This window comes from Capricornis sumatraensis, chromosome 4 (assembly GCF_032405125.1).
Source record: "Capricornis sumatraensis isolate serow.1 chromosome 4, serow.2, whole genome shotgun sequence".
In the NCBI taxonomy this organism is placed as follows: domain Eukaryota; kingdom Metazoa; phylum Chordata; class Mammalia; order Artiodactyla; family Bovidae; genus Capricornis; species Capricornis sumatraensis.
In genome coordinates this window covers 87,900,181-87,915,386 of record NC_091072.1, presented here as the reverse complement: position 1 = coordinate 87,915,386, position 15,206 = coordinate 87,900,181, and the positions used below count along the sequence as shown (strand labels likewise).

Below are 15,206 nucleotides of genomic sequence, written 5' to 3'. Positions count from 1 at the left end.
ACAATGTCTTCTTTATATATTCTTAGTGGAAAAAGCTTCAGAAGAGGGTAGAGTGAAGATTACTATTGAGGTCAACTACCCTGACAAATATTTCCCTTGGCAAAAAGTGATAGGACCCTAATCTATGTGCAGTCTATCAGGGACACAGTTTGGACTCAGCAGATCCATCTCTTTATTCAAAGCTTTTTGAGAGCGGGGTCTTTGATGTCTCCACTACATTATTTCCAGAACTTAGGAGAGTTTTCCAGCACAGAATGAGCAGTCAATCAATATTTTTTGTAACAGTTTTATTGAGAAAGAATTAATGTACCATAAAATTCACTGTTTTAAAGTGCACAACTCATTTTTAGTATGGTCACGCCAGTTCATAATTTCTATAACATTTTTATCACCTCAAAAAGGAATCCTTCTTCACTCATTAACACTTTTCATCCTCTTTCCTCCCCCCAACCCTTGGAAGCCATTAATTTATTCTTCTCTGGATTTGCCTATTCTGGACATCTTATATAAATGGAATCATATAATGTGTGGTCTTTTCTTGTCTGGTTCTTTTACTGTGGCTGAACATTCCATTGTATCAATATATCACAGTCTGTTTATCCATTCATCAGGTGAGGCACATTTGGGTTCTTTCCACTTTTTGAGCTGTTAGGAAAATGCTGCTATGAACAGTCACATATAAGATTTAGTGTGCACACATATGATACATTCTTTTGGGGGTATGTCAAAGAGTGGAACTTCTGGGTCACATGAAAATTCTATGTTGAATATTCTGAGGGACTGCCATACTGTTTTTGTGAAACGGCTGAACCATTTTACAGTTTCACCAACAATTAATGAGAGTTCCAATTTCTTCACATTCTCACTAATGCTTGTTATTATCTGTCTTTTTTAAACCATCCTAGTAGGTGTAAAATGGTATCTAATTGTGGTTTTCATTTGCATTTATCTAACAATTAATGATGTTGAGCATTTTCTCATGTTCTGATTGGCCATTTATAGTCCATAAATATTTTATGAATGAATGTGTTCAGTCAGAGACTCTGAGGCAGGCTCTCAGGGATACCATCCATAGTTATTCAGATAGTCATTGTCTAATAGCAATGAATGATTAGCAGAAGTTGGGAGTACCTTATGAACAAATGACTGCGTATCCAACTCCCTTACTTAGTCAACATAGCTGGTGTCTAAACCTGGTTTGTTTTGTTCAGTATTGACTTCTGATTTTGATATTATCAAGGAGAATTAGTACTCCTCATTCTGAGTTCAAATTCTTTCAAGCAAATATAAAAAAAGAAAAAGTAGCTTCTTCCATGGCAGCCACAGAAGAGCATCAGCCATGGCTCGGTGCCGTCCCATGGCCATAGGCCTCAACAAGGGCCACAGGTGACCAAGAACAAGAACGTGAGCAAACTGAGACACAGCTGCCACCGCTTCACCAAGCACACCAAGTTTGTGCAGGACGTGTGCAGCTTCGCCTCTGATGAGTGGCAGCCCATGGAGCTATTCAAGATTTCCAAGGACAAGTTGGCCCTCAGCTTCATCAAGAACAGGGTGGGGACACACGTTCCTGCCAAGAGAAAGAATGAGGAGCTGAGCAGTGTCCTGGCCACCATGAGGAAAGCGAAGAAGGACTGGGCCTTTTCCCTCTGTGCATGATAAAACTCTCCTGGGGAGATGGGAAAAAAAAAAAAAGAAAGAGAGAGAGAAGAAAAAGTCAAGGACCTATAAGAATATCGATTGTCAGAGGGGATGACTGGCTTACACCATTTGGGGGACCAGGATCCAGGAGTTATCTTGACTCTAATCTGTCTTGATTTCCCTGTTCAAATGCTAATATGCAATATGGAATTATTTTTGAGGTGACTGTACTGTAATAAAAGGTAGTGGGCTTAGACAGCCTAGCTGCTTTTGCCCAGTCCTTACAGCAACTCCATTATCTTTTAGGGAATAGCTTTTAATCCTATAAATACAATATGGTGGGACTGTAATTTCTCTAACCAACAGATATCCTTGTTCACCATACTAGGCCAGTTAGAAACTTCTTTTCTAGAGTGTTTTTTTTTTTTTAATTTAACTTTTTTATTATTAAATAAAGCACAGATACAGAAAGTGACACAAAATAAATGTATAAAAGTGAATTATTAAAGGCCAACACCCTTGTAACCACCACCCACATTATGAAAAAGAAACCTTGCAACTACTCCAGAAGTCCCTTCATGTTGCCCATCCCAAAGGCTATTCCTTTTCTACAAAATAGTCACCATCATGGCTCTTACAATGATTGCTTTTTACATTTCTTTGTGATTTAATCATGTAAGTGTCTCTAGGCATTGCAGTTTAGTCTTGCCCCATTTTTAAAAAGTCTATGGGGACTACTCTGGTGGTCTAGTCGTTAAGACTTCACCTTCCAATGTGTGGTTCGATCCCTGGTCGGGGACCTAAGATGCCACATGCCTCATGGCCAAAAACTAAAATAGAACACAGAAGCAATATTGCAGCAAATTCAATAAAGAATTAAAAAAAAAAACTTAATATGTCTTTTAAGAATCTTTTAATCTGCAGACTCTCCATTACTCCTCTTTCTTAATATACATTTTTTGAAGAATCTAAAACCATTTGACCTATAGAGTATTCCAAAGTCTGGATTTTGCTGATTACACACTCATGGTGCAGGTAAAATTCTCCTCTTTCCTATTTCTTATGAAGTAGCAGTTGAAATCCAGCCAACTAATCAAATGTGTTAGGAAGCACATAACGTCCAGTTTTCTCTCTTTTTTAATACTAGTAGCCAATGATGCTCAATACTTATCTCCATTAATTCACTGAAGATTGCAAAAATGCTTACATTTTAATTTTATCATTTTATTTTCATTTATTTGCTGATATAATTTTATGTTCCTTGGCTACCCCATGGTACAGTTTACATAGGAAAGGCAGGTTAAATATAAGATTCTTTTCTTTCTCAACTTTTCAAGAAAATGAATTGGTTCCCTGTTACCCTCAAAAATCACTCCAAAATCACTGCAGATAGTGACTGCAGCCATGAAACTAACGGACACTTGCTCCTTGGAAGGAAAGCTCTGACCAACCTAGAGCATATTAAAAAGCAGAGACATTACTTTTGCCAACAAAGGTCCATCTAGTCAAAGTTATGGTATTTCCAGTAGTCATGTATGGATGTAAGAGTTGGACTACAAAGAAAGCTGAGTGCCAAAGAATTGATGCTTTTGAACTGTGATGTTGGAGAAGACTCTTGAGAGTCCCTTGGACTGCAAGGAGATCCAACCAGTTCATCCTAAAGGAAATCAGTCCTGAATATTCATTGGCAGGACTGATACTAAAGCTGAAACTCCAATACTGTGGCCCCTGATGCGAAGAATTGACTCCTTGGGAAAGACTCTGGTGCTGGGAAAGATTGAAGGCAGGAGGAGAAGGGGACGACAGAGGATGAGATGGTTGGATGGCATCACCAACTCGATGAACATGAGATTGAGTAAACTCTGGGTGTTGGTGATGGATAGGGAAGCCTGGCATGCTGCAGTCCATGGGGTCACAAAGAGTCGGACACAACTGAGCAACTGAACTGACTACCCTCAAAAGGTGACCAATTGTTTTTTTCTCAATGTCATTATGATAATTCATTATCACACATTTAAACTTATCTAATGGACTTAAACTGGAAAAGGTCAGTTTTCATTCCAAGCCCAAAGAAAGGCAATGCCAAAGAAGGCTCAAACTACTGCACAATTACACTCATCTCACACGCTATAAAGTAATGCTCGAAATTCTCCAAGCCAGGCTTCAGCAGTACATGAACCGTGAACTTTCAGATGTTCAAGCTGGTTTTAGAAAAGGCAGAGGAACCAGAGATCAAATTGTCAACATCTGCTGGATCATCGAAAAAGCTAGAGAGTTCCAGAAAAACATCTACTTCTGCTTTATTGACTATGCCAAAGCCTTTGACTGAGTGGATCACAATCAACTGTGGAAAATTCTTCAAGAGATGGAAATACCAGACCACCTGACCTGCCTCTTGAGAAACTTATATGCAGGTCAGGAAGCAGCAGTTAGAATTGGACATGGAACTACAGACTGGTTCCAAATAGGAAAAGGAGTACATCAAGGCTGTATAGTCACCCTGCTTATTTAACTTCTATGCAGAGTATATCATGAGAAATGCTGGGCTGGAAGAAGCACAGGCTGGAATCAAGATTGCTGGGAGAAATATCAATAACCTCAGATATGCAGATGACACCACCCTTATGGCAGCAAGTGCCAAATAACTAAAGAGTCTCTTGATGAAAGTGAAACAGGAGAGCGGAAAAGTTGGCTTAAAGCTCAACATTCAGAAAACGAAGATCATGGCATCCGGTCCCATCACTTCGTGGGAAATAGATGGGGAAACAGTGAGAACAGTGTCAGCCTTTATTTTTCTGGGCTCCAAAATCACTGCAGATGGTGACTGCAGCCATGAAATTAAAAGACGCTTACTCCTTGGAAGGAAAGTTATGACCAACCTAGACAGCATATTGAAAAGCAGAGACATTACTTTGCCAACAAAGGTCCGTCTAGTCAAGGCTATGGTTTTTCCAATGGTCATGTATGGATGTGAGAGTTGGACTATGAAGAAAGCTGAGCACAGAAGAATTGATGCTTTTGAACTGTGGTGTTGAAGAAGACTCTTGAGAGTCCTTTGGACTGCAAGGAGATCCAACTAGTCCATTCTGAAGGAGATCAGTCCTGGGTGTTCTTTGGAAGGACTGATGCTAAAGCTGAAACTCCTATACTTTGGCCACCTCATGCAAAGACTTGACTCATTGGAAAAGACCCTGATGCTGGGAGGGATTGGGGGCAGGAGGAGAAGGGGATGACAGAGGATGAGATGGCTGGATGGCATCCCTGACTCGATGCACATGAGTTTGGGTGAACTCCGGGAGTTGGTGATGGACAGGGAGGCCTGGCGTGTTGTAGTTCATGGGGCCACAGAGTCAGACACAACTGAGCAACTGAACTGAACTGAACTGAACTGAATGGACTTTGATCCATCGTAATTCTATCCTTGTGCTAAGTCGTTTCAGTAGTGTTCAACTCTTTGCCACCTTATGGACTGTAGCCTGCCAGGCTCCTCTGCCTGTGGGATTCTCCAGGTAAGAATATTGGAGTGAGTTGCTGTGCCCTCCTACAGAGGATCTTCCTGACTGAGGGATCAAACTTGAGTCTCTTAGGTCTCCTGCATTGGCAGACAAGTTTTTTTACCACTAGCACCTTCTGGGAAGCCCTCTTATCCTCAATGAAGTTCAAATTATGTCATGTTTGAGCAATAGAAGCTTACTCCAGTTGATTCCTGTATTCTATTGGCACAATTTTTTTTTTCTAGAAAGAAGATATTTTATTTTCAGCACGTAAGTTGTATATTTTATGGTCTAGCATGTGTTTTTGTTTTGAGCTATTCCTCGAGGGGGAAACATCATATTTTCGGTGATTAGATGTTAATGGTCATAATTCAGTGAGAACCACAGCATAACAAAGAGACAGAGTTGGGGAAATCTGCAGCATTCACACGGTTCATACTATTTCACTCAACTGTACTCCTGGAATTATGTCGATTGATTAATCCAGGGCAACTCAGAGACTTTCATCAATTTATGGGTCTGATCTTTTCTTATGATTAGATTCAGGTTATGCATTTTTGGCAGAAATACCACAGAAGTGGTAAAAATGTAAAGAATGGTATTTACAATTAAACCTGGGCTCAGACATGCTCACTGCTGTTAGCATTCATTGCTTTTAGACCCACTCAGGAAAAATCAAAGTTTACTAGAATGAGTTCTGCTTCCAGTAACAATAGAGTAGCATGTATCAGGCTAACTCTCCTGCACATGATACATTTAAAATCTGGACAACATTTGTTTAAAAAAAAAGTTTGTTTAAGCCAACCAGTTGAAGGCTCTGGAGAATGAAAAAGACAGGCAAAAACTAAAGGAATGGTGACTCTTGAAATAAGGGATGTACTGGGTGATATTTGTGTTCCAAAGGCTCTTTGCTTGAGCGATATCCCTTGTCTGTGAGACATATGGTAGCTAGAACTCAAGTAGAAAACTGAGATCTTAGTGGCGTGAGGAATCATAAGACTGAGTGTAGAGCTGCTGGAACACCTGGAATGGGGAGCCCTGAGAACAAAGAAGTCTGAAAATCTGCATAAAAATTCCATCCAAGTCTTTGGCTGATCACAGAACTATACCCTTGTAGGGAAACTGTATGGAACCCCATAGAAAACAACAGTGGAGAGAGGGAAGGAATTTAGCACATTTCAATTACTGTCTGTCACAGGCGAGACTGAATTGAGTTTGTATCCATTCAAGTTAACTACTGCTGAAAAAACAACTAACGTTCTTCGGAGGAAAACAGCAAAATCCAGTGTCCCTATAATGTCTGGCGGCTAGGCTGTCGCTTCAGTTGTGTCCAACTCTGTGCGACCCCAGAGACGGCAGCCCACTAGGCTCCCCTATCCTTGGGTTTCTCCAGGCAAGAACACTGGAGTGGGTTGCCATTTCCTAATGTCCAGTACACAGCAAAAATGTGGTGAAGTGGTAAAGAGTTCACCTGCCGATGCAGGAGATATGAGTATCATCCCTGGGTCGGGAAGATCCTCTGGAATAGTAAATGACAACCCACTCCAGTGTTCTTGCTTGAAAAATCCCATGGACAAAGAAGCCTGGCAGGCTATAGTCCATGGGGTCACAAGGAGTCAGACATGACTGAGCACACATGCATACAATAAAAAAATTAATTTGCACAGAAAAATATGGCCCATGGACAAGAGAAAAAACAGTTAAGAGAAAGCAATCCTGGGTGGCCTAAATGTTGCAATTAGCAGACAAGGATTTTAAGACAGCTATAGAAATTTTGTCATAATGGATTAACTAAAGGATAGATACCAGGAGAGAAATATCAGTAGAAAAATGAAAACTATGTTTATAATCCCAGTGGAAATTTCTGGGTATCATTTTGTTCTAAGGTCTGTCAGATGCCTTGGTGCTTCTTCCAGGTTTCTTCCACCAAGACAGTGATAACATACAAGCCTGAGGATACCAGTGTTTGGGGGCTGGGAGGGACATCTTATTCATTTCATTCTATTATAAATGCTCTCCAGATGGTTTTGTTATCTAGTTTCTCACTTTACTTTCATGTAAAGATTCAAGAAAATTCTGCTGCCACTCTGCCACCTTCTTCCCAGAACTCCTGAAATTTGAATCTTCAGCAGACTTAGTAAAGGTACTGAAAATAGTTGAAATACATTCATCTCAGTGGACGTGTCCTAACTAAAATAGTGCTAATATAACTTCTCCTATCATTCTTGTTAATCGATGCCCAGAGCTGCTTTGATTCTCAATATCCATCTGAAAAACACCTTTTTACTTAAGTAAACCAGAAATCATACTTTATGAAAGTGAAATGCTTGAAGATCTATAGTCCCAGAAAAAGAGCAAAATATAAAAAAAGAAACTTGACCATGTTAATAGTAAAGTCGATGCACAGTCTCAGAATTGGCTCTGGGTAGAAGTTAAAAAAGAAGTCTCTCCACAAAATGTTGGCCATTACGCTATCTTCACAAGGGTTTGAAGTCTAAATCTTCTGTAATTGAGGATTGAGATTTAAGTGGCATTGGTGTATTGTGTTTCCTGGAAGGCGCCTGGAAGAAGAAAACAAACCCTCCTTGGAAGAGTATACTCTTATGTTAGCCTTAATGTCTACAGGTAGAGTTCTAATTATTTAATAATAATTTAAAAATTACAAACACAAAGGGAAAAAAATCAGAAATAGAATAAATAATATACTAGAGAAACATGCCTTAACAGACTACAGATACTGAAATTATCAGATAAATATACAAAATTACTCTGACATATTTACAGGAATATAAAAGAGACTAAAATATCTGAAAAGTAATAGGAGAAAAAAGTAATAGGAACTGATCAGGAAGATTTGAAAGCTAGTACATTGAACTCATAAAAATGAAAATGTAATAAATGTAAAGCTCAACCAAAGAATTAGAAAGAAGATTAGATACAGGTGACTAGAATGAATGAGTTATAGAACTGAAAAAATTTTCAGATTGCAGATTGAGGGGACAAATTGATGTAAAACACCAAAGTGAGTTTTGGAGACATAAAGTGTAGAGTGAGAAGGGCTAATTAGAATTCCTCAAAAGGCAATTGAGATAAGGAAAGACAATATGAGAAGAAATAATGACTAAGGGAATTCCCTGGTAGTCCATTGGTTAGGATTCTGTACTTCCACTGCCAGGGTCCTGGGTTCAATCCCTGGTTGTAGAACTAAGATCCCACAACCTGTGTAGCACAGCCAAAAAGAAAGAAAAAAAAACAATGGCTAGAATTTTCTAAAATCAATTCAAGACGTAACCACATTCAGGAAGTCCAATAAATGCCAAACTGTATAAATAAAAGGAAATCCATACCTACATACAAAATAAAGCTGCAGAGCAACAAAGACAGGAAGAAGGTCTTAAAAGCAACTAGAAAGAAAAGATAGATTACCCACAAGGGAGACATAGTTAAACTGGCAGCTAATGCCTTAATAATAATAATAATGGGGCCCAGAAGATAGTGGAATAATATATAATCAGAATGACCTTCTGAAAATGAAATGCACTATTCAAAAATAAATAAATAAATAAAACCAAGAGGATTTACCAATAAATGATTCTCACTGAAGGAACAACTCAAGAATGTAGTTCAATAAGAAGGTAAGTGATTCCAATAAGATGTCCTGAGATGCACCTATCAAGCAGGAAGGTGGAAACTTTACTGAAACATGACACCAGAGATCTTCAGAGCCACACATAAAGAAAATGCTGTTTATTTCTTCCAACCACGGTTTTAGATTTACCTATATTTGATTTTGCCAACAGATTCAAAAGCCTCTGTCATTAAGGCCTTGAATGCTTTCTAAGCAAAATGTCTTTTAAAAAGAGAAAAGAAAAACTCAATGGTTTTCTTAACCATTACTAGCTGGGGTGAATTTTATATTTCTATAGTCAAAGGGACTTGCTTTTGGCTAACAAACACATTTCTGGAACAGCTTGGTCTATCTGAATCAGGAAGCAGAGAAAAGAAGCAGTCAGATCAGCAGGAAGAACAAATGTTGCAAATGGAACAAAACATGGACAGATGGTTGAATCTGTGTTAGATCACTCTGAACCACTGTGAAGGCAAGTAGGGACATTAATTGTTCAGAGCATGCACATAGTGAAATGGGGGGAAACTATTCAATATATTGCATGTGAATTTCCCAATACTCTACAGAGAAGAATCACTGATACACATGTATGATGTTTTCCTGGAAGACATTAAAAGTTTTGGCATTTCCCCCCAAAGCACATCTTAGTTTCACATTTCCAGAGAAAGGGTCTTCACTAGATTATTTATCATTATGGTCATCTTGCTTGATGGCTTTTGCATTGGTCGAAAGCTGGGAGATAATAGAACACTTTGGAGATACTTGCTTACTAAAAAAGTCAGGTTTTAAGTCCTCATTACTTCAGTTGTTGCCAGGTGTCCTTAAATTATTGTCATCAAAAAATGTGAGAATTTTGCCTATAAAAGGCAAAGTTGTGAAGAAGGCAATAGTTTCTTTCACCATAACCTAAATTAAAATTAAAATTTTTTCTTTCATCATCTTCCTTCTTCATGAAGATTTGACCTCCAGAGCCAAAATTACTGTTTTCTTTTTTTTTTTTTGCTACATTTATCTCAGCTATGTATTAAGAACTCAGTGCTATCTAACTTGCACTGTAGTGTTTCTAATTAATAACCCTTTCACCAAGGTTGAATTTTTACAAGGATTCTTTTTAACCAGAATGAAACACTAATTGACAGAATGTCCAGTAATTTAGCAAATTTCTGAACATCTACTGTATCAAGGTGGGATATCAACTCATTAGAGAAAAGATATATTTTGGAGATAAATGGATAGCCATCTGGGGGAAAGTGAAACTAGACCCCTACCTCAGACGATAGACACACATAGTAAGAGATTCAAGATTAATTATCATAAAGTTGAAGGTTAAAATCATAAAACTTCAGACTAAAATACAGCAAAATTTTTATTTTTCACATTTAGCCTTAGTATAAAACAAAACTGAGTATATTTCTTAAAATATTAAAAATTTGACTATATAAAAATTTAAATGTCTAAACAGTAAAATATATCATATAAAAAGTTAAGAAGATAAATGAAAATGGAGAAAATATTTGCAACACATATGATAGACACATAAAACCAGCATAGGTGATGTTTAAGAGCACAGGCTCAGGAATGAGATTGCCATATACAGATACTAGCTACACCATATTCTAGTCTTTTGATCTTAGGCAAGTTACTTAACTCCTTTGAGCCTCAAATTTATTCATCTATAAAATGGAGATAATAATAGGGTTAGCTGAGAGCTATTATTATTGCTGATAGTATACAAAGAGTCAATTGAATCAATAAGAAAAAAGCAACTGATCCAATAGAAATTCAACATCAGTTAAAATCACACAATTTTGGTGTATCAAATTGTCCTAGTCTATATTCTCTTTAGATTGGCTGGCATTATACTTCTTTGCTTCCATACTTTGCTGTTCTCTTACCTCAATCTAAGAATTCTCCACCTAGTCTTCACACAAGAAAACATCACCCATATTCTAAATCCTAACTCAGATCCTGACTTCTCTATAGAGTGTTTCTGATTAGAGAATGGTGCATTCTCTCCCTTTCTCTCTGAATTTCTAAGGTGCTTATAATACTAGTTTCTACATATAATCGAACTTGGTTTTTCCTTTCAGAGTAATGTGTGTACATGTTTTATCTCCTATAGAAATTTGTGAATTTTCACGGGACGGGAAATTCACATATTCTATTTCTATATCCTCACAATGCATAGTAAGTATTCACTGTATAAATGTCTAATTTTTTATTTCCCATAACTTGATCTATTACAAAGCATTGAGAAGATATATGCAATTCTCACACCCATAATTTGTCCACCCCACCCATTCCACCCATACACATAGGAAAAAAAAAAAACCATTTCCCAAACAGCACATAGCTTCTTTCTTTATTTACACTTAACTGTAAACACATAGGATGGGCACAGCTGAGTGACTGAGCACACACACACACACACACATAAATACATGTTGTAATGGAATTGATCTGGGTTGTAGTCTGGCATTGATAGTTTAAACATCAGTCCAGGTGATTTTATCGTGTCTAAGATGAGGACCACTTTTTAAAATAAAATTATTAACTATAAGCATAAATTTAATTTTTAACATAGAAGTAAATATCCATGTGCAAAGAAGTGGGAAGAAGGCAAAACTAAAAGTCAGAAGATGTGGGATCATGTCTGGTACAATCTTCTGCCATGAGCCAGCTTTGTGTCTTTGGGAAAGTCAACTAATCTTTATGGGCTTTAGTTTTCTATGTAAAACTAGGTTGCTGGACTAGTCATTCTCAAAAGTTCTAACTTCATGGTTTTTTTGGGGGGGTAATAGCTATAACATCCTATACTATAAAATCTAAAATTTTTAAACAGTATGCAACAACAGAAAGCTCTCTATGTGATGTTGAGAGTGATTATTATCATTGTTTATTTAGTGACTATAAATATTTTTATTGTGGTTTTTTTTGATACCACAATGATGGATATATGTCATTATGTATTTGTCCAAACATAGACAAAGAATGTATAACACTGAGAGTGAACCATAATGTAAACTACGGATGTTGGGAGGTAATGATATCAATGTAGGTTCATCAGTTGTAACAAATGAACCACTCTGAAGGGGGATGGTGATAATAAGAAGATTATGCTTGTGTCAGTGTTGGGGATATATAGGAATTCGCTGTACTTTCCGCTCAAATTTGCTGTGAATATTTAACTGTTGGAGGTGGGAGGGGGGTTCATATTTGGGATCGCATGTACACCCATGGTGGATTCATGTCAATGTATGGCAAAACCAATACAGTATTGTAAAGTAAAATAAAGTAAAAATAAATTAAAAAAAATCTTTAAATTTCACTGTGTTTTTTAAATGAATATTATTTTTCATACACACATATGACTTTCCCCCATAACCTATTTATTGTATCTGGGCTTCCTTGGTGGCTCAGATGGTAGAGAATCTGCCTGCAATGCCGGAGACCTGGTTTCAATCCCTGGGTTGGGAAGATCCCCTGGAGGAGCACATAGCAACCCACTCCAGTATTTTTGCCTGAAGAATCCCCATGGACAGAGGAGCCTGTTGGGCTACTGTCCATGGGGTCATGAAGAGTCAGACATGACTGAGCTACTAAGCACACAGCATATTTATTGTACCCAGTCAATAATCAGCTCACCCTGGAAATAAAGATCAAAACAGCTGAGATGAATTTATATTTGATGGCAGAGCAGGACATCATTTCATTTCTCCAAAGGAACATTTGCTAAATTGCATGTAAGAGAATGATAAACTAGCCCACCCTTGAGTTATTGTGAATTATTTTCCCAGTAGTGATGATGAGCAGATCCTAATCCTTCTACTGGCTCCATACCTCTTTCTACCAGCAGTACCTATTTGTCTGCTCTCAGCTAAATTTAAGAGAGCAATATATGGTCATAAATTCAGGCAAAACAAAGTAATTGATTAGAGTAGTAGCTAAGCCCTAGTGACACCTCATTACTGAAAAGTCTTACCCTCATTATCCCAGAGGCTTAGTATATCTGCTGTCAATTCTCAATCATAAATACTAACAAAAGGAGATTTGGGGAATGAGGATTGATATAGATAATTCAAGGAATTTTATATTGAGTTTAGAATGCACTATATATGGAAAACTTTCAATATCCTTTGTAATTACATTTTCTCTAGGATAATTTAAAATCAGCTTTCATTTCTCGAGTCAGCAGAGGTGACTGCTATTATGCAGGTAGAGAAGATAACATTGTCTGAAACAAGAAATCAGTTGGCCATACTTACAGATGGAGAATGAAGATTCTTTTTATAAAACTAAATATATTTGTGGGCATGTGTGTTTGCCTGTGACTTTGACCTCCTGCCTTTTAAGGAATTTCTTTACCCAGATGGAAATCAGAAGCTATAGTAATCTAGCGCTGAAAGGTGAATTGTAAAATGAAAAGAAGTCAGAGCCATGTGTTATGATTTCACAGGTAGTTAAAAAAATGAACTGAGAAGTCACCATCTGGTGGGAGGCATCTTAGGGAAGCAGCCACCTTCTGTTGGGTATAAATAGAATGAAAACTTGTGGAGCTATTTATTCTTAGATGTTTGTGATCATGTGTTGTTCCTCCACTGAAATGTGCCCATCTTACCTTCTGGATATTTTTAGCTAACTCTGGGTTAATCTGATCAATTGATTTGTGCTAACTGAAGTTCAGAAGATAATCTCCTCTCTCAACCCTTAAGTTAGCCTTACCTGTCAAGGTAAAATATGAACATGTTTTCAGAAGTTAGAACCCTCTTGTCTATCCTACTGGAAACCCAGATTGTGAAACTTCAGTTAAAGTAGGAGAGCAGCTCAGCACAGAGGAGAAGAAAGATTAGTGGGCTAGTGGGATCTTACACCCTACCTGCAATCACAGAATCTACGACTAATGTCTAGAAAATGCACACCTGAAAGCAGTTTCTATGTGAGTGGAAGTTTCATCTCTGTTTTCTTGCAGAAAAGCATTGAGTGTTATTCGAAGTCATTTGAGACAGAATTATAAATAACATAAGAAAGTAACCTGCAAAATAAACAATAGTGCTAACTAATATTTGTAGTGTTTTACAAGTGCTTCAACAAAAATGATCTTAACATAAAAATCGTGTGAGGCAGGTGAAATAAGTAAAATCTCAATTTAACACATGAAGAAATTGAGACTCAAAGAGATTAAATGGAATATCAGCAATGCTATATAATTAGCTCATGGTGGGAAGAGAGGGAGGTGAAAGGGTTTGCATTCAAGTGACTATAATAACAACTCCATTTTTTAGTGGCAGTAAGTGAAAAGGAACTAAAGAGCCCCTTGATGAAGCTGAAAGAGGAGTAAAAACGCTGGCTTGAAACACAACATTAAAAAAACTAAGATCATGGTATCCTGTCCCATCATTTCATGGCAAGTAGATGGGGTTTCCAAAATCACTTTGGATGGTGACTGCAGCCACGAAATTAAAAAACACTTGCTGCTTGGAAGAAAAGCTGTGACAAACCTAGACAGGGTATTAAAAAAGCAGAGATGTCACTTTGCTGACAAACGAACATATAGTCAAAGCTATGGTTTTCCCAGTAGTCCTGTATGGATCTGAGAGTTGGACCATAAAGAAGGCTGAGTCCCAAAGAATTGATGCTTTTGAATTGTGGTGCTGGAGAAGACTCTCCAGAGTCCCTTGGACTGCAAGGAGATCAAATGAGTCAACCATAAAGGAAATCAACCCTGAATAGTCATTGGAAGGACTGATGCTGAAGCTGAATCTCCAATACTTTGGCCATCTGATGCGAAGAGCCAACTCATTGGAAAAGACCCTGATGTTGGGAACTGTGAGGGCAGGAACAGAAGAGGGTGACAGAGGATATGATGGTTGGATGGCACACCAACTCAATGGACACGAGTTTGAGCAAACTCTCAGAGATGGTGAAGGAAAGAGGAGTCTGGCATGCTGCAGCCCATGGGGTCACAAAGAGTCAGACATGACTTGGCAACTGAACAGCAACACTCAGCTATACCAGAGCTGTAAAATGTGTGCTAAGTATGAATTCAAATGTGAGATCCCTCCCTAACTCCATGATATCCATGTATATAATCGCCTTACAAAATATATATATATTTATAAAAGAGGTATTATTTTCCTTATCTCATAAATAAAGAGATGTGACTCAAAGAAAAAGAGACTGGCTTTATCAACCAGGGACCAGGAAGGAAACTCAGTTCAATAGAAGATTATAATAGACTAACTACAGAGATATATGCAAAGTTAGGGAAACCAAAAAGAATGCTGAGGCATCCAGATTTTAGCAACAAAGGGAAATTGTTGCTGCTTCCAAACCTGAAAGATCCATGGGAGGGGAAAAAGTGTGACCAGTGTTGCAGGAGAGCTAAAGGCATGTAAACTGTCATGCAAGAGTTGTTGCTGTACAGGAATATTGACACCACCGGA

At 37.9% G+C, this 15,206-nt stretch overlaps 1 pseudogene; it reads left to right on the top strand.

Annotated features, from left to right (window-relative positions):
• Positions 1-1,339: 1,339 nt before the first annotated feature.
• LOC138078641 (large ribosomal subunit protein eL36-like) lies at positions 1,340-1,659 on the top strand (annotated as a pseudogene).
• The last annotated feature ends 13,547 nt before the right edge of the window (positions 1,660-15,206 follow it).